At 43.7% G+C, this 21,326-nt stretch overlaps 1 long non-coding RNA gene across 15 annotated transcripts in view; it reads right to left on the bottom strand.

The window, feature by feature from the left end:
- LOC122709549 overlaps positions 1–21,326 on the bottom strand; it is a 95,141-nt gene that overhangs the window by 25,615 nt on the left and 48,200 nt on the right. For 13 of the 15 annotated variants that reach the window (XR_006345558.1, XR_006345553.1, XR_006345552.1 and 10 more), the window contains one exon: positions 10,420–14,136. The exons of 1 other annotated variant lie outside the window; for it this stretch is intronic. This is a non-coding gene — a long non-coding RNA (uncharacterized LOC122709549). Of the gene's footprint in view, positions 1–1,416; positions 1,514–10,419; positions 14,137–21,326 lie in introns of those variants that run through there. One more of the 15 variants, XR_006345563.1, reaches the window with a different exon arrangement.

Genomic DNA, 21,326 nt, shown 5'->3' with positions numbered 1-21,326 from the left:
GCCGATCTCACCTTGACTTTTCCACTGCTCAAACTGCCAATGATTTTTTTACTAGCCTTTCAGATTTTGTCTCTCACAATAATCTGCTGTCATCTGTCTTGAAAATTGTGGCATCTATTTTTATAGTTGTAATTTTATTTTTTCTACTTCCCTGCATTGTTAGGATCCTGACGAAGAGCATCAAAGAGGTCTCTCTGGAACTCCATTCTGCTCTTCTAAAAAATAAAAAAGGGGGAGATGTTGGGAGCCGCCGGGATGCACCCAGTCCATGACAAGGTCATGGGACGAGACAGGAACCTGCAAGGCAGCTCTTCCTCACATGGGGCTGCCCCGGGGGCCTGATATGTCCCCTCTGGAGCCAGCGGGACGAGAAAGGAACCTGCAAGGCAGCTCTTCCCCCCTAGAGGTTGTCCCGGGGACAAGGTCACGAGATGAGAAAGGAATCTGCAAGGCAGCTCTTCCCCTCGAGGTTGTCCCAGGGGCCCGGTATGTCTCTTTCTTCCTTCCGTCTTACTGTTGTTGGGCTTTCTATTAATTTTTGGAAATGATGATATATAGTAATAAGGCCTCGCTGGAAAAGTCCAAGCCTTTTTGGAAATGCTTAAGATTGCTCTGGCTCAGGACACGACCATAAACATCAAGTCATAAAAGAAAGGGCCACAGGTATAGTTTGGCTGCTTGCCTAAAAGATTGTACCGTTCTAGAATAGAAAAGAGTAGAGGTATTTAGATTTAGAAGTAGATATACTGCTTTAGTTTACTTGCTCCTTGGTTGAAAGGGTTTTCACTATTGCTATTTCCTTGCTGCTATTTGTTCATTGCTTCCCTTTCTTTAAACAACATGGGATATTATGGGTATTTTTGTAAAATTAGAAAATGGGGTAGATAGGATTTTAATAGAAGATTTATATTAACCAGCTTTACTGCCATTATCTTACTATTAATAGAGGTGTTTTGCTGCTTTAGAGGTGTTTTTGCTGTTTAATTGTTAATCGTTGCAAATTGAGATTTTGTGGTTTCAGGTAAAGAAAAATATCAGGTTTTCCTCATGGTACTATTTTCAGAAATGTCAAACATGTTACTGTAACCCTTCCCATGTATTGTTTTATTGTCTAAAGAATTTACACTATACCTGAGATTTGTAAAACATTGTTTTTGTTAGAGTGAAAATGTTAGGCCATTGAGGCAAGAAGACTATGTACGGGACATTTAAGTATAAACCCTGTAATCGGAAACGTTCTAGATGAATGCTTAGGGGAAAAACATGGGGAAAAAAATATTGACGGAAGCACAAACCAATATCTGATGTAATATGTGGTGACTTAAGGGGTAGGTAACATTCATTCTATAAAAACTGAGCTATCCTAAAAAAAAAAAAAAAAAGCTACCTCTTCTACGCAACGTCTGTGTGTGTGTGTCTGTCTGTCTTCTTCCTCGCCGACGCCACTCATCCCTTGGGTATTCCTGGTCCTGCCAGGGCTGGACCTCGGCAATTTTGCTCAATGCTTTGGATCCTAGTGGAAAAACGTGCTGTTAATCCTACTTTTGTGAGGATTGAAAACATCATAAAAACTGGAATTTGTTTAAATATTTTTGGTTTAAATATATCTTGTGTATATAATTACCCAGATTACTGTTGGGTATTAGATTGCTATGTTACAATATGTATGACATACATGAGTTCCACTGTTATTGATAGGATATGTGGTGGAGAGGTATTTGGTGGTGCAAGTGATTTAAATGATGTGTTCACAGTGTTTATATTCCTGTTATGCGGTTAATGGGTCTTGGATCCACGTTTGAAATATGACTCCCTTGTCTTTTGTGATGCATGAGAAGTGCCGAAATGGAAGATGATGCAGGTTAAGTCTAGGGTTGAGGGTGTGAGTAGGGTGTGGGGGAGGGTGTGGGTTAGGTTAAGGGTGTGGATTAGGGTGTGGGTTACCTTGCGGCTTAGGGGTTAGAAGTTAGGGGTGTGGGTGAGGGTGAGGGCTGAGGGGTGAAGGTGTCAGGTTAGGGTTAGGGGGTCTGGGATAGGGTTACGGTGTTGGTTAGGGTTAGGGTGTCGTGTTGGGGTTAGGGTTAGGGCAAGGGCGAGGGCAGTTTCGCCTGGGACCTTATGGAGGGGCCTCACAGTCAAAGGTAAAGGCAGAGTCACATCCACACGTCTGTTCCATCCCCTTTGCTCTATAGTAGAGCTCTAGTAAGCCTAGGCCTGTTAGGAAAACTCTTGGCTCCTGTGAGGACACATCCTGTGTGTGAATCTGCATACCAGACCTAGGGGCCACAGGGAGCCTGTTTCCTTCTGGGAGAGGGGACCCTGAAGCGGTGTTGCCTGGCAACAGCTTGAAAATCCATTAAATTGCACTTTACATACCTCTGACAAAGCTAGTTTTGCTCCACCTTTTCACCATTTAGAAGCAAGCCCTCCATACCCTCTCCCCAAGTAGGCAATGGGCCTACTTTGAGTGGAAAGGCCCCTTGAGGAGCTGAGCCCAGGAAGGCACCCAATCATGTCAAACACACTTCTGCTGCTTACTTCCTCATGGGCAGTATCACTATCAGCTAGGAATGTCTTTGCAAGGATTGCAAAGGGAAGGGGAGATACATGGCCCTGCCTCTGAAACTTTGGTCCTCTGAGCAGACCTGGAATTCAATTGTATCGGTGAAACTGTGCCTTCCAAAGAGGCTTGCAAGCACAGGCCGGGTGGCTGCCTCTTCTTCCCCGAAGAAGGCTCCCTTTCCCTGCATCCTGCAAACTCCCTGTCCCAGCCTCCTGGAAAAGCGCTTCTTGGAGTTCCTTCTTGGAGTTCCTTTCTTAGTGGCAGTTATCCCTGAACTTGGGGCCATAGGGAGTAGCCCCACAGTCACAGGGAAAGGCAGACCCACCTCCACACATCTCTTCCATCCCCTTTGCTCTGTAGGACAACTCTAGTGAGCCTAGGTCTGTCAGAAAATTCTTGGCTTTGACGGGAACACACCCTGTGTGTGAACCTGCATACCCGACCTAGGGGCCACAGGGCGCCTGTTTTGCTCGAGTGGGCCTTGAAGCAGTACAGCCTAGCGAGAGCTTGAAAATCCATCCAATTGCTCCTTTCTTACCTCTGACAGCTAGCTTTGCTCCACCCTTTGGCAGTGTGGAAGGAAGAGGGCCCAACCCCCTCCCCAAGCGGACATGGGGCCTACTTTGAAAGGAAAGGCCCCTTGAGGAGCTGAGCCCATCAAGGCACCCAGTCATGTCAAACATACTCCCGCTGCTTGCTTCTTCATGGGCAGTACCACTATCAGCTAGGAATGTCTTTGCAAGGATCGCAAGGGGAAGGGGAGATACACGACCCTGCCTCTGGAACTTCGGTCCTCTGAGCAGACCTGAGAGCTCTAGGGGGCCTAGGACTGTCAGGAAAATTCTTGGCTCCTATGGGGACACACCCCATATGTGAACCTGCATACCGGACCTCGAGGCCACAGTGTGCCTGCTTCTCTCGGTGTGCCTGAAGCAGTGCAGCCTAGCAACAGCTGTTGAGCCTAGGTCTGTCTGGAACATTCTTGGGTCCTGCGGGGAAAACACCCTGTGCACACCCCTGGATACCGGGCCTAGGGGCCAAAATTCTCACATGTCTCCTGGGGAGCCCTAACACAGTGTGACGTAGCAACTGCTTGAAAATCCATCCCATTGCTGTTTTCCTCCTTCTGATACAGCTAGCATTGTTCCTTGCTTTGGGATATCTCAAGCAAGGGGCGAGTCCATAACTGCTCGCCTGGGGCCCAATGGATGTGCAAGGTGCCCTCGACCAGGTGACCCCAGCATGGCACCTGGCCCCCTCAGACACACTCCCGCAGCTTTCTTCCTCATGGGCAGCACCGCTCCGACCAAGGAATGTGTTTGCAAGGCTCAGAATGTGCAGGGAGACACACGGCCCTGACTCTGGAATTGAGGCCCTCGGGGCAGGCCTGCAGGTCTGACGTCTGAGAAGCAAAACACTTGCTGCAAATAGAGACCTGAAAACACACTCTCTGTGGATGCCTGTCCTTCCTCCAAGGAAGATAGCTTTCCCAGTCTCCTGCGTGCTGAGTGTCACACAGCTGGAATGTGCTTGCATGGAGGGCATGATTCAGTGGCAATGGCCCCTGAGGACCTGTGCCCAGGTAGGGCTCCCACACTCACAGGCAAATCAAAGCAACTTCCAAATGAGTCAGCTCTTCGCATCAAGTGGCCAAAGTATTGGAGTTTCAGGTTCAATATTAGTCTTTCCAATGTATATTCAGACCTGATTTCCTTTAGGATGGAGTGGTTGGGTCCTCTTATAGTCTAAGCGACCTTCAAGCATCTTCTTCAGCACCACAGTTCAAAAGCATCAAATCTTTGACTGTCAACTTTCTTTATAGTCCATCTTTCACATCCATACATGACATGGAAAAACCATAGCCTTGACTAGACAGATCTTTGTTGGCAAAGCAACGTCTCAGCTTTTTAATGTGCTGTCTAGTTTGGTTATCACTTTCCTTCCAAGTCGTAAGCATCTTTTAATTTCATGGCTGCAGTCACCATCTGCAGTGATTTCCGAGCCCCGAAAAATAAAGTCTGCCGCTGTTTCCACTGTTTTCCCATCTATTTGCCAAGAAGTGATGAGACTGGATGCAATGACCTTAGTTTTCTGAATGTTGAGTGTTAAGCTAACTTTTTCACTCTCCTCTTTCTCTTTCATCAAGAGGCTCTTTAGTTCTTCACTTTCTGCCATCAGAGTGGTGTCATCTGCATATCTGAGGTTATTGATATTTCTCCCAGCAATCTTGATTCCAGTTTGTGCTTCATCCAGCCCAGCATTTCTCATGATGCACTCTGCATATAAGTTAAATAAGCAGGGTGCCAATATACAGCCTTGACATATTCCTTTTCCTATTTAGAACCAGTCTGTTCCAGGTCCAGTTCTGTTTCTTCCTGACCTGCATATAGGTCTTTCAAGAGGCAGGTCAGGTGGTCTGGTATTCCCATCTCTTTCAGAATTTTCCCCAGTTTATTGTGATACACACAGTCAAAGGCTTTGGCATAGTCAATAAAGCAGAAATAAGTGTTTTTCTGGAACTCTCTTGCTTTTTCGATGATCCAGTCGATGTTGGCAATTTGATCTCTGGTTCTTCTGCCTTTTCTAAATCCATCTTGAACATTTGGAATTTCACGGTTGACGTATTGCTGAAGCCTGGCTTGGAGAATTTTGAGCGTTACTTTACTAGCGTGTGAGATGAGTCCAGTTGTGTGGCAGTTTGAACATTCTTTGTCATTGCCTTTCTTTGAGACTGGAATGAAAACTGACCTAACAACCTAGATGTTTTCAATTGCATATGCTAAAAGAACTGCCTTTGCAGTTTCCAAGGAAAAAAAGTTTCATTTTAACCAATTTTCTCTGAAGTCCAAGGAATATCATGGCCATCCTCCATCAAAAAGTCATCTTTCTTTTATGTAATCATAGTTTCATGCCTAAATTATAGACCAACTCATGCTCAAATTGACTCTGATATCAGGGGCAGATCAGCTAGCTGATAAAAAGCTTGGATTGTCCCTCTGGAGGAAAGTGAGACCTTGGTCCCATGAGAAGAATCTGAGGGCTTAAGGGAATTTGCAGGAGTGGGGAAAGCTTGGTCCACCCTACATGTACCATAATCTTAAATGATGCTTATTTACTTTACGGAAGTAAAAAACAGATGATAAAAACAAATATAAATCACTGAAAGGTAAATAAATTCATCATCTGTGATTGAAAGCTGCATTCTAAGAAAAATTTGTTCTCTTAACCTAGTAAGAAGACTAAATTCCAGTCTGGTACCAGCTTACCAGATAACAAACAAAAAGCGTTGTTTATGGGTAAGCTTAGGAAAGTCTTTTCCATGTATCTTGAAGTAGCAGTATTTTTGCAAAGGCATCAGTGTGGAACCATGGAAGGCATGGTTAAAACCTGATTAGATAGAAATTGACAAAGTAGTCTGGTCACTGCTGTGACTTGAAACACTTTAATATGATAACTAGAATTATAACTGACAGCATTTTACCAGGACATATCAGATTTTCATGGATGTCACATAGTTTCTAGGATACCTACATTAGTAACTGAAGGAGTCTTTGGGCTTAGAAAAGAAAACAACAGTCTCAAAGGCCCTTGCTTGTATCATTTAACTTAGGAGAAAACAAAATCAAACTTTAGGTCCCACCCTGAGGCTCCAGGCCAGTTGTATCTATATGGGACTTATCACCCCCTGCCCAGGGGACTTATCACCCCCTGACCAACTACAAATGCTATCTTTCTCTCCTCCTTTTCTGCCTCAGCCCAAACTATACCTTACAGTAACATCCACCATATAACCTGGGAAGATTCATCACTCCTTCTGACAGCACTTCCCATGTAGTTTAACATGCCAAACGAACTAAGGTTGTTTAATATCTCTCTTTGAGAGGTCTCAGGGGCCCTCTGAAGCATCCCAAAGTTAGCTAGAAGTCAATTATTTAGGAAGGTTTGTTCATAAATATCAAAAGGTTTTATAACAGTCAGGTAGGATCACATAAGTCACCGTGAAACAATACTTATCCACTTAGCCAAAGTGAACAAAAGATTTCAAAGGTAAACCTAGAACAGATCACTTAAGAGGTAAAGAAACTTAAAATCCATTAGCAAAGGCAGTTCAGCATCTCAAGAAAACTTGTACTAGGCACAAAACTCTTTTCTAGGGGTCCACTTTCCATAAAACCTCCTTATCCTGTTCTATACCCATTCCTTTGCTTCTCCCATCCTGAAACTGCCACCTGTAAGTCAGAACTACTTCGTTTTCCTTCATCAAATGCGATTTCATTCCTCATACCTTCTTTAACAACAAGTCATACATTTTCCTTAAGCAACCAAGAACTGACTTTTATATCAGCATTCTATAGATTGGTGAACATATGTACCAGTGATAATATCTAAAAAAGAAAATTGCTTTCTTACACTGAACATCTCAGAATGGCACCAGATACTATTCATGGGTAGTCAAAAGTCTCTTTAGTTTCTGTGTAAGACAAAGGTCCTGTCAAGTAGTCAATGTTTCAGAACCTTAATTTATTTGAAAATGACCTGGCTATTCAATACACTGTCATCACTTAGTTTAGCACAATGATAGAAACTCAGGTAACCAAAATCTAGAGAAACTATTGTCAGTTCAGTTCAGTTGCCCAGTCGTGTCTGACTCTTTGAGACCCCGTGGACTGCAGGGCGCCAGGCTTCCATGTCCATGACCAACTCCATGGGCTTGCTCAAACTCATGTCCATCAAGTCAGTGATGCTATCCAACCATCTTTTCCTCTGTCGTCCCCTTTTCCTCTGCCTTCCATTGAGACTATTATAGACAGATATTTTAGAGTATAATTAATGTTAATAGCTTACCTAAAAGCTCATATGACATTTACATTTTTTAGGAGTTTTTTTTGTTGTTTTTAGAGGTACTTTGTTGACAAGCTTGTGAAAGATATAACAATATAGCAATTTTTAACTTATAATAAACCTAGGCACTATGAAAATGTTTGTGCTTAATGACTCTTAGACATGTCTATAGTAGAGTAGAGAAAAAAAAAATACTAGATATTTAATATTGACTATTTCCCAGTTCACATGAATCTGAAATTCATTTAGGTCAATTTTTTCTTGAATTTACAACTGTTTAATTTGTAAGGGCTTCCTTTTCTTTAGACCATTTAAATAAGAACTCACAACTTCAGCAATATTATAAAAAAACAGAAGGCTCACACTGAGACATACATAAATCCAGACAGACAGAGATCTTCTAGTTTTCCACCTGAGATTTAAAATATTTCTTTGAACCCCCTTTTTTTGCGGGGGAGGCAAGAATACAGGAGTTGGTTGCCATTCCCTTCTCCAGGAGATCGCCACCCAAGGATCAAACCCAGGTCTCCCACATTGTAGGCGGACACTTTACCATCTGAGCCACCAAGGAAATCATTCAAGGATATGGAAAGGGTTAACTTCAAGCTTTGCCCTAGGCAGGACTTCGTAACAAGCTAATTGTTTTTCATTGCATATGCAAAAGAACCAGCTTTATCTGTTCCAAGAAAAAAAAAAAGTTTCATTGTAACCAGTGTTCGCTGGTTCTATAGAATATCAAGGCCATCCTAGGTCAGGTCATCTTTCCTTTCTGTAGTCATAGTTTTAGCCCTAAATTATAGGCAGATCAGCTGATAAAAAGCTTGGATTGTCTCTGTGGGGTGGATTTGCTCATCGCTGTGTTTCACCTGGCAGCAGTAGCGAGGCCTGGGGGCCTCTCCTGGAAGTGGGTGTGGGGGCAGGGTGCACCGTGAGCTCGCCGGGGGCAGGGCGCACCCGGGAGCACGTCAGGGGCGGGGGGGCCCCAGTTGTGCTCTCAGTGGTCGCTATTGTGGCTGGGAACGCCCACTTCATGGGCTCCTGAGTCCCCATCGATTGGCATCCAGTGAGCAGAGCAGAGGGGTGCGGACCACAGGTAAGGGAAGTGGGGCTCGGTGGAGCAGGGAACCACATATTCCGCCCTCTCTGTTGGCACAGTCTGGGAACCCCCTAACCAGGTGGTTGCAGAAAGGCCTCACCTTTGGGGTCAAGGCCTTTACCGCTTTACCCCTTCGCATAAAGCTCAGACCCTCACAGTTTTCCCATGCAGCCTAGTGCCTGCTGGAAGTCCAAGGGATTTATCCTGCCTGGTGATTTCACCTGCTGGGACTCTACAACCCTTAGTCTGGCTGGCCTGCCCAGCCCTGCTTCCAGCACTTTGCAGGCCAGCAGGCCCTTGACCACCTGCTGGGATGGGAAAGGGAAGGGTCCACGAATTGCATCCTAGAAACTTAGTAGGGTGCATGGATTTAAAAATCTGGTGGCCACCCAGGCAGGAGAGAAGGGAGGAGGGCACCTTGCTGCCCTTTCATGGGGGAATCTGTGGCTGTCCTGCTGAGAGGGGGCCTTTTCATGGGGACCCTGTGCAATAAGTTTGGTGTTTTGGAACTGAATAATTAGAACGTGTAAAAATTTTAATTTATGTGGTGCTTTAATTAAAAAAAAAAAAAAAAAAACAAGCTCCAAGTTTTTTGCAAATTGAGGCTTCAAACTTGAAGGCCTATTTTCCTTCCACTGTGGCACTCTATGAAGAAATGTGCGTATTTTAAAGAAAAGGGTCAGAAAAGTGAGGGAAACAGAAAACCCAGAGGTGCCCCTGTAGTTTGGTGAAGGACTTAGGAGGTCACTTGTAAATGCTGCTGGCTGTTGGGAGGCAGTCTCTTCCTGTGGCTGATGGGCACAGAGCTCTGCAGGCTTGTCCTTTGCATGGATGTTCTTGTTTGTGGAAATCCAGCTCGGAGTCATCTGCTGATGTATAAGAATTTCCCAGACTAGACCCCTAGGCAAATCCCACAGGGCCAGGGGCTCCTTCCTTCATTGTATTTGTCTGTTTGACTGAAAACCAGCAATGACATATTTTTCGTTCAATCTGGTCTATCATCCAGGCCTTGGAGTAATATTTCCCCTCCCCCTCAATAGGCTTGGGTTCCAGGGATGAATTATAGTCAGTTGTCCATGATTTCGCAGATGAGGAAACTGAGAGCCGGAGAGGGTGGAGGACTGTCCAAGGGAGAATGGGGTATCCTTCCAGGAACCCTGGCTCCTGGGTTTTTAATGAGCTTCCTACCCAGCCTGGTCATTAAGTGGCAAGTGTTGACGTTGAGAATAAACTATTGGTGGAAATGTAAAAGGCTTTTTTAAAGAATGTGCCTACCAGCTGTGCATCTTATGGAGTATTTTCATTGTACTTCCCAGCCCTTGGAAAGTGCTGGGCACAGGGCAGATGCTTCATCATTTTTATTGAATAAGTTCAATTTCACAGTGTCAGCAACACTATGAGGTATATTAGAACAGTGATCGTCATAGTTGGTACTTCACAGATCAGTAAAGAAAGAAAACTTCTAATTAGGAAGACTGTAAGAGAATTGCCAAGTTTTAAGTTTATCCCACAAGGATATCTTAAAAAAATGAAACAAATCTCTCCGATCATCACCAAGGCTATCGGAGGTCTGTTGAGGACCCCACACAAGGGAGGGTCTACCTCTTGGGATACCCCTGCTTCAGCATCTCCCTAAACCAGCAATCTAGGACAGCTGAGTACACTTGAAGTTCCTTCCTTGACCTCGGGAGTTTTTTTGGAAGACACTTTTTTGACAGACAGGGGTGGGGGAAGGTTTGGGGATGTTTCAAGTGCAGTCCATTTATTGTGCACTCTATTTCTCTTTCTGTTCCCTGATGGCTCAGTTGGTAAAGAGTCTGCCTGCAATGCGGGAGACCCGGGTTCAATCCCTGGGTCGGGAAGATCTCCTGGAGAAGGAAATGACAGCCCACTCCAGTATTCTTGCCTGAAGAATTCAATGGACTGAGGAGTCTGGTGGGCTACAAAGGGCTGGACACAGCTGAGTGATCGAACTCTTATTTCTATTATTATTTCACCAGCTCCACCTCAGATCATCAGGCATTAGATCCTAGAGGTTGGGGGCCCCTGCTTTAGTTCCCTCTTTCATCCTCTACACAGCTCCAGCCTGCTTCCTCCTCCTCTTCCACCTGCAGAACTACCTGCTGGGCTTCTCTGAGTGTGACTAAGAGTCTCCTTCCCTCACTGTCTTTCCTCTGAGTCCCTTCTCCTCTGGCACTGACAGACAGACTCTTTCCACTGAGCCACCAGGGAAGCCCTGAGTCCCTTCTCCTAACTGGGTTTCCCTGATCTCCTTTAGGCACTTTTGCCCCAGGTGGTGCTAGTGGTAAAGAACCTACCTGCCAATGCAGGAATCCTATCCCTGGGTTGGGAAGATCCCCTGGAGGAGGGCACGGCAACCCACTCCAGTATTCTTGCCTGGAAAATTCCCATGGACAGAGGAGCCTGGCAGGCTCTGACAGTCAGACGTGACTGAAGTGACTTAGCACGGCATACCAGAGGACCTTTGAACTGCAGACTCATGTGACTGTTTTGACTCTTTGGAGTCCCTTGTCATTCCATGTGTATGTTAGGGTCAGCTTGTGTATTGCTTCCTAAAGGCCTCAAGAGGGTAACAGGCAGGAAGGCCAGGGGTCTCCAGACAGAGGGAATAGGCTGCAAGTGTCAGACATTTTTTCATCTCTCAAGCAGCTGGAGGAAACAAACTAGTGTTACATTTTTCCCCCTTCTCAATACAAATTTAAGAGGTTTCTCTTAAAATTCTGTGTTGCTATGAGGACTCCTGGCTCCACCTGAACTTAACTTTTCTCAAACCTTCAGCTAAGCAATACATTTTGTCTTAAGGAAAGGTTTGTCTTAAGGTATGTTAATATACTATGTATTTCTGCTAGACTCTGTCTTCAGGTCGGTTCCCCCTAAAGGCTCAGAACCGACTTGACAAACCAGTATGTTTTACTCATACCTGTTCTCCTAATCTATGTTAATGAAATGATATATTTGCTTGGAAATCTGCCTTTCTTCAAGATTCATGTCAATCATTCTATGGCCCGGGATGACTCACCTGCTGCCAATGTTATCTCAATGCATGTTGTGGGTGAGGGGCCTGGTGCCATTCTCTGAGACATTGCCTTTCTTTCATTATCAGACTGCTAGTGGCTGTATAACACCTGCCTAAAGACTAGCAGGGGGTACTCTTACTGCCCCCATCTGATGTCAATGTCAGCAGCTTTCTCTATCTCTTTTATACTTTAATAAAACTTTATGACACAAAAGCTCTGAGCAATCAAGCTGCATCAACTGGCCCTGGATTGAATTCTTCTCCTCTGGAGGCCAAGAATCCTGGTGCCTTTTGTGGTTCAACAACGACCTTTCAGTCTTTTGTAATTCATATTGAATCTTCATTTCAGATTGAAGATGCATTCCATGGTATTGCCATCTTAAGTCTTTCCATCGCTATGGAATATCTGTACATGTATTCAGGATATTTTTCAGCAATCGTGTATAAGTTCCAGTGTGCCAGTCTTGTCATCCTCATTACATCCATGGCAAAGTATTTTATTAATGTTGACATTATCAAAAGGGAATTGTTTTTTTAAATTCCTTTTCAGATTATTATTTGCTAGTGTATACAGATAAAACTGTAATCATTCATTTTTATCAGTTTGGACAGCTTGATAGTTGTCTTTACTTTCTTTACTTTCTCATACTTTAAGATTATCCTGGCTTATATATTTACTGTCTCGCCCCTAGTCTCAGTCATTTATTCAAAGAATTTCTGTCCTTTTTTTTTTAAACACTGAATTATTTTTGACGATGCTGGGTCTTTGTAGCTAGATGCCTAGTTGTAGTGAGCAGAGGCTACCCTCTAGTTGCCTTGCCATGGCTTCTCATTGCAGCGCTTTCTCTGGTTGCAGAACTTGGGCTCTGGAGCATGCAAGTACTTCAATAGTTGTATGGGGGCTTAGTTGCCCCTGGGCATGTGGAATCTTCTAGGACCAGGGATTGAACCTGTGTTCCCTGCATTGGTAGGCAGATCCTTTACCACTGGACCACCAGGGACATTTCCTGTTCCTTTTCATTAGAGAATGATATTTAAAACATACATGTAGGAGCTAAATATGCTCAGCTGACCATATTTGGAAATATATACATGTATTCCAGCTTACATATTCAGTTGAAGGTAATTTGTGATGATGTCTCCATGGATCTTGTAACCTTTCCTTTTGTTTATCCGTAACTTTCCATTCCAATGGTAAGATACCTGGCTTCCACCACTTGTCAGGTATAGAATTCAGTGCTTGTCCCATGTGGTTACTGAAAAAACTGTCAGACTGTCTTCCAAAGGGGGCTGTGCATGCATTCCACCAGTATCTTGAGTATGTTTCTGTAGGAGAGTTTACTATCAGTATACCCTCCGTGGCCAGGTGTCTATTTCAATCTTTACCAGTTATGAATGGACTTGTTTGCTCTAGCGTTCTTGGACAATTTGAGTACAGATTCTTTGCCAGATACGCATTTTTTAGGAAAACGATCGTATTTATTTTTGGCTGTGTTGGTCTTCGTGCGTGGGCTCTCCCCTAGTTTGGGTGAGCGTGGGCCATAACTAGTGGTGTGCGGGCTTCTCACTGCAGTGGCTCCTCACACTGTGGGGCACAGGCTCACGGGCTTCAGTAGTTGCAGTGTGTCAGCTCGGCGTTGGGGCTTCCAGGATCTAGCACACAGGCTCAGCAGTTGTGGCACACGGACTCCATAGCATGTGGGATCTTCCCATCCCAGGGATCACACCTGCATCTCCAGCACTGGCAGGCAGATTCTTTACCACGGAGCCACCAGGGAAGCACTCAGGCATATTTTTGATTCTAGTTCTCCACACATGTACCTGGTGAGAGAGGCCAGCATCAAGAGGCCTGGCAGCTGGGAGTCCTCAGCTATAGTTCTGGCTGTGCCATCAAAAGCTCTGGGGCCTTTGGTGAGCATCTCAACTTCCCTGGGACTGTTTGCTCCCCTCAGAAATGCCCTGCTGTTGGACTGTAGTCCACCAAGCTCCTCTGTCCCTGGGATTTCTGAGGCCAGAATACTGGAGGGGGTGCCATTTCCTTCTCTACAAGATAACATTTTGAAGATGTTTTCTCCTGGATTGTGGTTTTGATGAAGGAAGGGGGATCCCTTCCAGGGCTTGAGAGTGGGTTCCTGTCTGACACTTGGAAGTGAATTGTCCTAGGAGAGGAGTGTTGTCCAAGCGAGAGACTTTATTGGGAAGGGCTGCCAGGGCGGAGGGCAGGAGGGTGAGGGAAACGGAGAGAACTTCTCTGCCACGTGGCTCACAGTCTCAGGTTTTATGGTCATTGGGTTAGTTTCTGGTTTGTCTCTTGCCAGTCATTCTGAATTGGGATCCTTCCTGGGGGCACATGCATCACTCAGCTGAGATGGATTCCAGCAAGGAGGATCCTGGGAAGCTGGTAGGACCTCTGGACTGGAGTCTCCCATCTCTTTTTGACCTCTCCAGAATCCTGGTTGGTGGTAGTTTGTTAGTTCCTTGTTCCTTACCAGGACCTCCTGTTGTAACATGACTCCTGCAAGTGTTTTCTCTTTTCTGTTGCCTGGCAAGGGTGGATGGTCAGTGGTTCATTTAACAGTCTGTCTTGACAGTACCTCACTGGAAGAAATGGAATGCTCTGGTTAACAAAGTAAAGTATGATTAGATCAATATAATTAGTGAAACAGCAAATGAGTGATCTGCGTTACAACACTCAGCCGTCTCATGCTCATGGTAGACACAATAGACAGAGCAGATTCGTTACCGTGCCTTGTGTCCCTGGGGGCTTCCCTGAGAGCTCAGCTGGTAAAGAATTCGCCTGCAGTGCAGAAGACTCTGTCTGGTTTGATTCCTGGGTTGGGAATATCTGCTGGAGAAGGGATAGGCTACCCACTCCAGAATTCTTGGGTTTCCCTTGTGGCTCAGCTGGTAAAGAATCTGCCTGCAATGCGGGAGGCCTGGGTTCAGTTGTCCCCGAGCCAGAGAGGGCCTGACAGTTTTCATTATCAAAGAGAGCCGGGCAGAGCTTAACCAGCAAGTCGTTAGTCAAAAATCTGAATCGATTTGCTATTTTGGTACTACACCATATACTTATTTGGTTTCCGTATCTTTCATTTCTCTTTCTACCATTTTCCTACCCTTGTTTTACCACAGTAAAAATGTTAAAGACACAGGAACAATATTCCTAATACTGCATAAGTAATTTTTAAATAAGTACAGTTAAACACAAAATTGAACACAAACTGCTTAACTAGAATCTACATTCCTAAAGTGCATATCTTTACATTATAGAAGTGTAAAAATGTTATTGAAGAATATATTAGGTCAGATCATATGACACTGATGTTTCTGTATGTCAAAAATGACTAAAAAAGATTTGACAATTTCCTACAGCTCAACACATAATCACTTGTCTTTTTTCTACTTGGTTTCAGTAGCTTCTAAAGAGGTAAGATGGTGACTTGCAGGAAAGTCATCTTTAAGCATTGTTATTAATTTGGGTGGGTCACAGACATCTTTCAGGATCTGAAACTCATTCCAGAGTTTTCAAAATAAACATAATTCAAAATCTTATATAAGATTTTAAGAAAATTCAAGAACCACAGAAACTCATCTGTGAGCTCCCTCGAGTTCTGTAGAGACCCCTGAATAAGAAGAATCAGTGCCCACTTCGAGGGATCCCAGATCCTCCAACTCATGGGAACCCACACACTCTGTCAGGACTTCCCTGTAGCTCATATGGTAACGAATCTGCCTGCTATTCAGGAGATCTGGGTTCGATCCCTGGCTCAGGAAGATCCTCTGGAGGAGGGGATGGCAACCCACTCCAGTAATCTTGCCTGGAGAATCCCATGGACAGAGCAGCCTAGGGGGCTACAGTCCGTGGGGTAGCAAAGAATCGGACATGACTGAGCAACTAACACTACTGCTAAACACTGTGTCAGACTGGAGGAAGATCCCCTGGACTCACTGGGATTTGGAGGAAAAAGGTACCAGGAAGCAGGAATTCATGAAGAAAAATAAGTTACTTCAAAATGTTGCCATGATCCAGTTCTCTGTCCTCAGACACCACCCAGTTTGGAATATCTTCCTAGAAGTCTTAGAATGGAATTACTGGGCCAAAGGGCACAGGCATTCCACTGAAGGCTACATCTAAGATGAAATTCCAAAGTTCTATAAAAACCTAAGGTGATCTTTTTTCTCCTTGCTCTAATCCATTCCATATCCTAAAATCTTCTAATGTACTTGAAATTGAGATGGGCATCTTATTGTCCAGTTCATCAGTTCTAAACTTCCTGGACTATTGATGACCATCTCCTTCTATCCTATTTAATTTCCCATTACCCCAAATATAAACTCTCAGCTTTATAAAATGGTTAAGCTTTTCAACCGTCACCTATCTCACATTCACAACTGAGTTATTATTCATAAAGATCCACTTGTCTCTGCTTTCCAAAATCAAATCTGCATCATCCTTTATGATCCACTCTGAATCTTACCTCACACCATTAGCACTTTAGTGTGGTCTAACCGAGAGGAGCTACCACACACCCGAGGTCAGGGGCCACGCCCAAGAGGAGCTTCCCCACGCCCGAGGTCAGGGGCAGCGGCGGAGAGGAGCAACCACACCTCCAAGTAGCAGCTGCTGTGCAGGCGCAGGAGGGCCGAGAGGAGCTACTCCACGTTCAAGGTCAGGAGGGGCGGCCGTGAGAAGATACCCCTCGTCCAAGGTAAGGAGGAGTGGCTGCGCTTTGCTGGAGCAGCCGTGAAGAAATACCCCACGTCCAAGGTAAGAGAAACCCAAGTAAGATGGTAGGTGTTGCAAGAGGGCATCAGAGGGCAGACACACTAAAACCATAATCACAGAAAACTAGCCAATCTGATCACAGGACCACAGTCTTGTCTAACTCAATGAAACTAAGCCATGCCGTGTGGGGCCACCCAAGACGGTTGGGTCATGGTGGAGAGGTCTGACAGAATGTGGTCCACTGGAGAAGGGAATGGCAAAACACTTCAGAATTCTTGCCTTGAGAACCCCATGAACAGTAGGAAAAGGCAAATTGATAGGATACTGAAAGAGGAACTCCCCAGGTCGGTAGCTGCCCAATATGCTAATGGAGATCAGTGGAGAAATCACTCTAGAAAGAATGAAGGCATGGAGCCAAAGCAAAAACAATACCCAGTTGTGGATGGGACTGGTGATAGAAGCAAGGTCTGATGCTGTAAAGAGCAATACTGCATAGGAACCTGGAATGTTAGGTCCATGAATCAAGGCAAATTGGAAGTGGTCAAACAGGAGATGGCAAGAGTGAATGTCAACATTCTAGGAATCAGCAAACTAAAGTGGACTGGAATGGGTGAATTTAACTCAGGTGACCATTATATCTACTACTGTGGGCAGGAATCCCTTAGAAGAAATGGAGTAGCAATCATGGTCAACAAAAGAGTCTGAAATGCAGTACTTGGATGCAGTCTCAAAAACGACAGCATGATCTCTGTTCATTTCCAAGGCAAACCATTCAATATCACAGTAATCCAAGCCTATGCCCCAACCAGTAATGCTGAAGAAGCTGAAGTTGAGCGGTTCTATGAAGACTTACAAGACCTTTTAGAACTAACACCCAAAAAAGATGTCCTTCTCATTATAGAGTACTAGAATGCAAAAGTAGGAAGTCAAGAAACACCTGCAGTAACAGGCAACTTTGGCCTTGGAGTACAGAATGAAGCAGGGCAATGGCTAATAGAGTTTTGCCAAGAGAACGCACTGGTCATAGCAAACACCCTCTTCCAACAACACAAGAGAAGACTCTACACATGGACATCACCAGATGGTCAACACCGAAATCAGATTGATTATATTCTTTGCAGCCAAAGATGGAGAAGCTCTATACAGTCAGCAAAAACAAGACCGGGAGCTGACTGTGGCTCAGATCATGAACTCCTTATTGCCAAATTCAGACTTAAATTGAAGAAAGTAGGGAAAACCACTAGACCACTCAGGTATGAACTAAATCAAATCCCTTATGACTATAGAGTGGAAGTGAGAAATAGATTTAAGGGAGTAGATCTGATAGACAGAGTGCCTGATGAACTATGGACAGAGGTTTGTGACACTGTACAGGAGACAGGGATCAAGACCATCCCCATGGAAAAGAAATGCAAAAAGGCAAAATGGTTGTCTGAGAAGGCCTTACAAATAGCTGTGAAAAGAAGAGAAGTGAAAAGCAAAGGAGAAAAGGAAAGATATTCCCATTTGAATGCAGAGTTCCAAAGAATAGCAAGGAGAGATAAGAAAGCCTTCCTCAGCGATCAATGCAAAGAAATAGAGGAAAACAACAGAATGGGAAAGACTAGAGATCTCTTCAAGAAAATTAGAGATACCAAGGGAACATTTCACACAAAGATGGGTTCGATAAAGGACAGAAATGGTATGGACCTAACAGAAGCAGAATATATTAAGAAGAGGTGGCAAGAATACACAGAAGAACTGTACAAAAAAGATCTTCATGACCCAGATAATCGCAATGGTGTGATCACTCACCTAGAGCCAGACATCCTGGAATGTGAAAGCAAGTGGGCCTTAGAAAGCATCACTACGAACAAAGCTAGTGGATGTGATGGAATTCCAGTTGAGCTATTTCAAATCCTGAAAGATGATGCTGTGAAAGTGCTGCACTCATAATGCCAGCAAATTTGGAAAACTCAGCAGTGGCCACAGGACTGGAAAAGGTCAGTTTTCATTCCAATCCCTAAGAAAGGCAATGCCAAAGAATGCTCAAACTACTGCACAATTGTACTCATCTCACACGCTAGTCAAGTAATGCTTAAAATTCTCCAAGCCAGGCTTCAGCAATACATGATCCATGAACTTCCAGATGTTCAAGGCAGAGGAACCAGAGATCAAATTGCCAACACCCGCTGGATCATCGAAAAAGCCAGAGAGTTCCAGAAAAACATCTATTTCTCTATTGACTATGCCAAAGCCTTTGACTGCGTGTATCACAATAAACTGGGGAAAATTCTGAAAGAGATGGGAATACCAGACCACCTGACCTGCCTCTTGAGAAACCTGTATGCAGGTCAGGAAGCAACAGTTAGAACTGGACATGGAACAACATACTGGTTCCAAATAGGAAAAGGAGTATGTCAAGGCTGTATATTGTCACCCTGCTTATTTAACTTATATGCAGAGTACATCATGGGAAACACTGGGCTGGAAGAAGCACAAGCTGGAATCAAGATTGCCGGGAGAAATATCAATAACCTCAGATATGCAGATGACACCACCCTTATGGCAGAAAGTGAAGAGGAACTAAAAAGCTTCTTGATGAAAGTGAAAGAGGAGAGTGAAAAAGTTGGCTTAAAGCTCAACATTCAGAAAACTAAGATCATGGCATCTGGTCCCATCACTTCATGGGAAATAGATGGGGAGACAGTGGAAACAGTGTCAGACTTTATTTTTTTGGGCTCCAAAATCACAGAAGATGGTGACTGCAGCCATGAAATTAAAAGACGCTTACTCCTTAGAAGGAAAGTTATGACAAACCTAGATAGCATATTAAAAAGCAGAGACATTACTTTGCCAACAAAGGTCCGTCTGGTCAAGGCTATGGTTTTTCCAGTGGTCATGTATGGATATGAGAGTTGGACTGTGAGGAAAGCTGAGCACCGAAAAGTTGATGCTTTTGAACTGTGGTGTTGGAGAAGACTCTTGAGAGTCCCTTGGACTGCACGGAGATCCAACCAGTCCATCCTAAAGGAGATCATTCCTGGGTGTTCATTGGAAGGACTGATGCTGAAGCTGAAACTCCAATACTTTGACCACCTCATGCGAAGATCTGATTCATTGGAAAAGACCCTGATGCAGGGAGGGATTGGGGGCAGGAGTAGAAGGGGAAGACAGAGCATGAGATGCCTGGATGGCATCACCAACTCGACAGGCATGAGTCTGAGTGAACTCTGGGAGTTGGTGATGGACAGGGAGGCCTGGCGTGCTCCGATTCATGGGGTCGCAAAGAGTCGGACACAACTGAGCTGAACTGAATCACCAATTCATTTCTCCCCAACTAAATTTTAACCTCCATGTGGGCCATTAGTTATTTTCATTAATATCAAATGCTTAGAAAAGTGCAAAGCACATCAGTCAATAAATCTTAATTGACTAAAGTGCTACCAAAATATTGCAGACCTAAAAAAGGAAGAAAAGCAGAAGAGTATACATTGCTATTCTGAAAGCACCTAACAATTTGCTAAAAAGAAGGAAAAAAACCTTGTCCAGAAATTAATTCCTGGACATCAAAATGTTCATTAAAATGTTCTAAACAAACCTCAATGGAGCATTATGACATTAAAGATTCTTATTCCCCATGTAATTTGTTTTTAGTTTTCTCTAAGTTGAAAAGGATACAAAATAAGTCTTAATTCACATATTTTAAATATAAAGAAACTTTATGAAAAAATGGAAAGTCCAGAATTAAGGTACAATATTTTAACATCATGGAAAAAAAAAGACAAAACAAATAACAACAACAAACTAAGTGGGGGGTTGGCAAGGAAGTAGTCAGAGGAGCACCACATATAAATTACAGTAAAGAAAGGGGACCTGTGTGTGTCAACACAGGTAAAATTTGAAAATCAAACTGAATAGAAAAAGGAGAACTGTAAAAAAAAAAAAAATGAACAGATTTTCAAAATGGGGATTCAATGCTATTACACCATTTTAATATGGTAAAATGTTGACATTTCTAAAATCTGGATTGTAGGTACAAAGATTTTTATTATAGTCTTTATTCTTCTCAGTGTGAATAGTTTCATAATTAAAATAGAAAATATGTTAGCAAAAGGGATATATACATAGACGTACATGTGTACTGAAGAGAGAAACTGCAACTTTGCCTACAGGAACAAGGACTGTAAAGGATGGAACACTAGCATGGGAACTTTTCATTATCATCTGTGTAATTTTTATTGTGAAGATGCATTACTTTTTCATTCATATTTGATGAGCCAGATTTTTTTAAATATAATAATTAAAACATTAAAATTTAACCACAGTTTGATGGAAAAGCTTGGGAATGCCAATGCTCCCACCAGGAACAATCAAAAAGCCTGACAAAACAAAAGAGGGTGGGACTAATGGAGAGAGCAGCATGGAAATATATCCACTACTGTATGGAAGTTAGACAGCCGGTGGGAATTTGCTGTCCGATCAAATCTGGTGCTCTGTGACAACCTAGAGGGGTGGGGTGGGGTGGGACGCAGGAGGGAGGGAGGTTCCAGAGGAAGGCGACATGCGTGCAGCTGTGGCCAATTCATGCTGGTGCATGGCAGAGACCAACCAGTACTGTAACTATCCTCTGATATCCTCTTTAAATAACTGTAGCTATCCTCTGATATCCTCTTTAAATAACATTTTTTAAAATAAATAGATTTAAAGGTACTGGAGAGCTAGCAGACCATCAAGAATCAAAGGGTTCGGAGCCTAGAGAGAAGAAAACCACACAGAAGTAAACCAACACTCTACAAACTGTAACCTTTTGGACATCCCTACACTAGGAAAAACACTGAGAACCTGGGCAGGCAGCTGCTGCTGAGACCTAGAAAATCCAACAAAGCCTTTGGCAATGTTATCAGCCTGTAGAGATAAAAATGTAAATTTGTGGCAGCCCATGGAGCCAGGACTTGGGGACCCAAAAGAGAATAAAACAAATAAAGAATAAAGAGAATAAAATAAATTAAAAGACAAGAGAATAAAAATAAAGAATAAAAGAATAAAAATATAAAAAATAAAAATAAGAATAAAAATATAC

Source organism: Cervus elaphus, chromosome 15, assembly GCF_910594005.1.
Source record: "Cervus elaphus chromosome 15, mCerEla1.1, whole genome shotgun sequence".
NCBI classification, from domain to species: domain Eukaryota; kingdom Metazoa; phylum Chordata; class Mammalia; order Artiodactyla; family Cervidae; genus Cervus; species Cervus elaphus.
The sequence above is the reverse complement of the archived record's forward strand: the minus strand, read 5'-3'. Positions and strand labels throughout refer to the sequence as shown.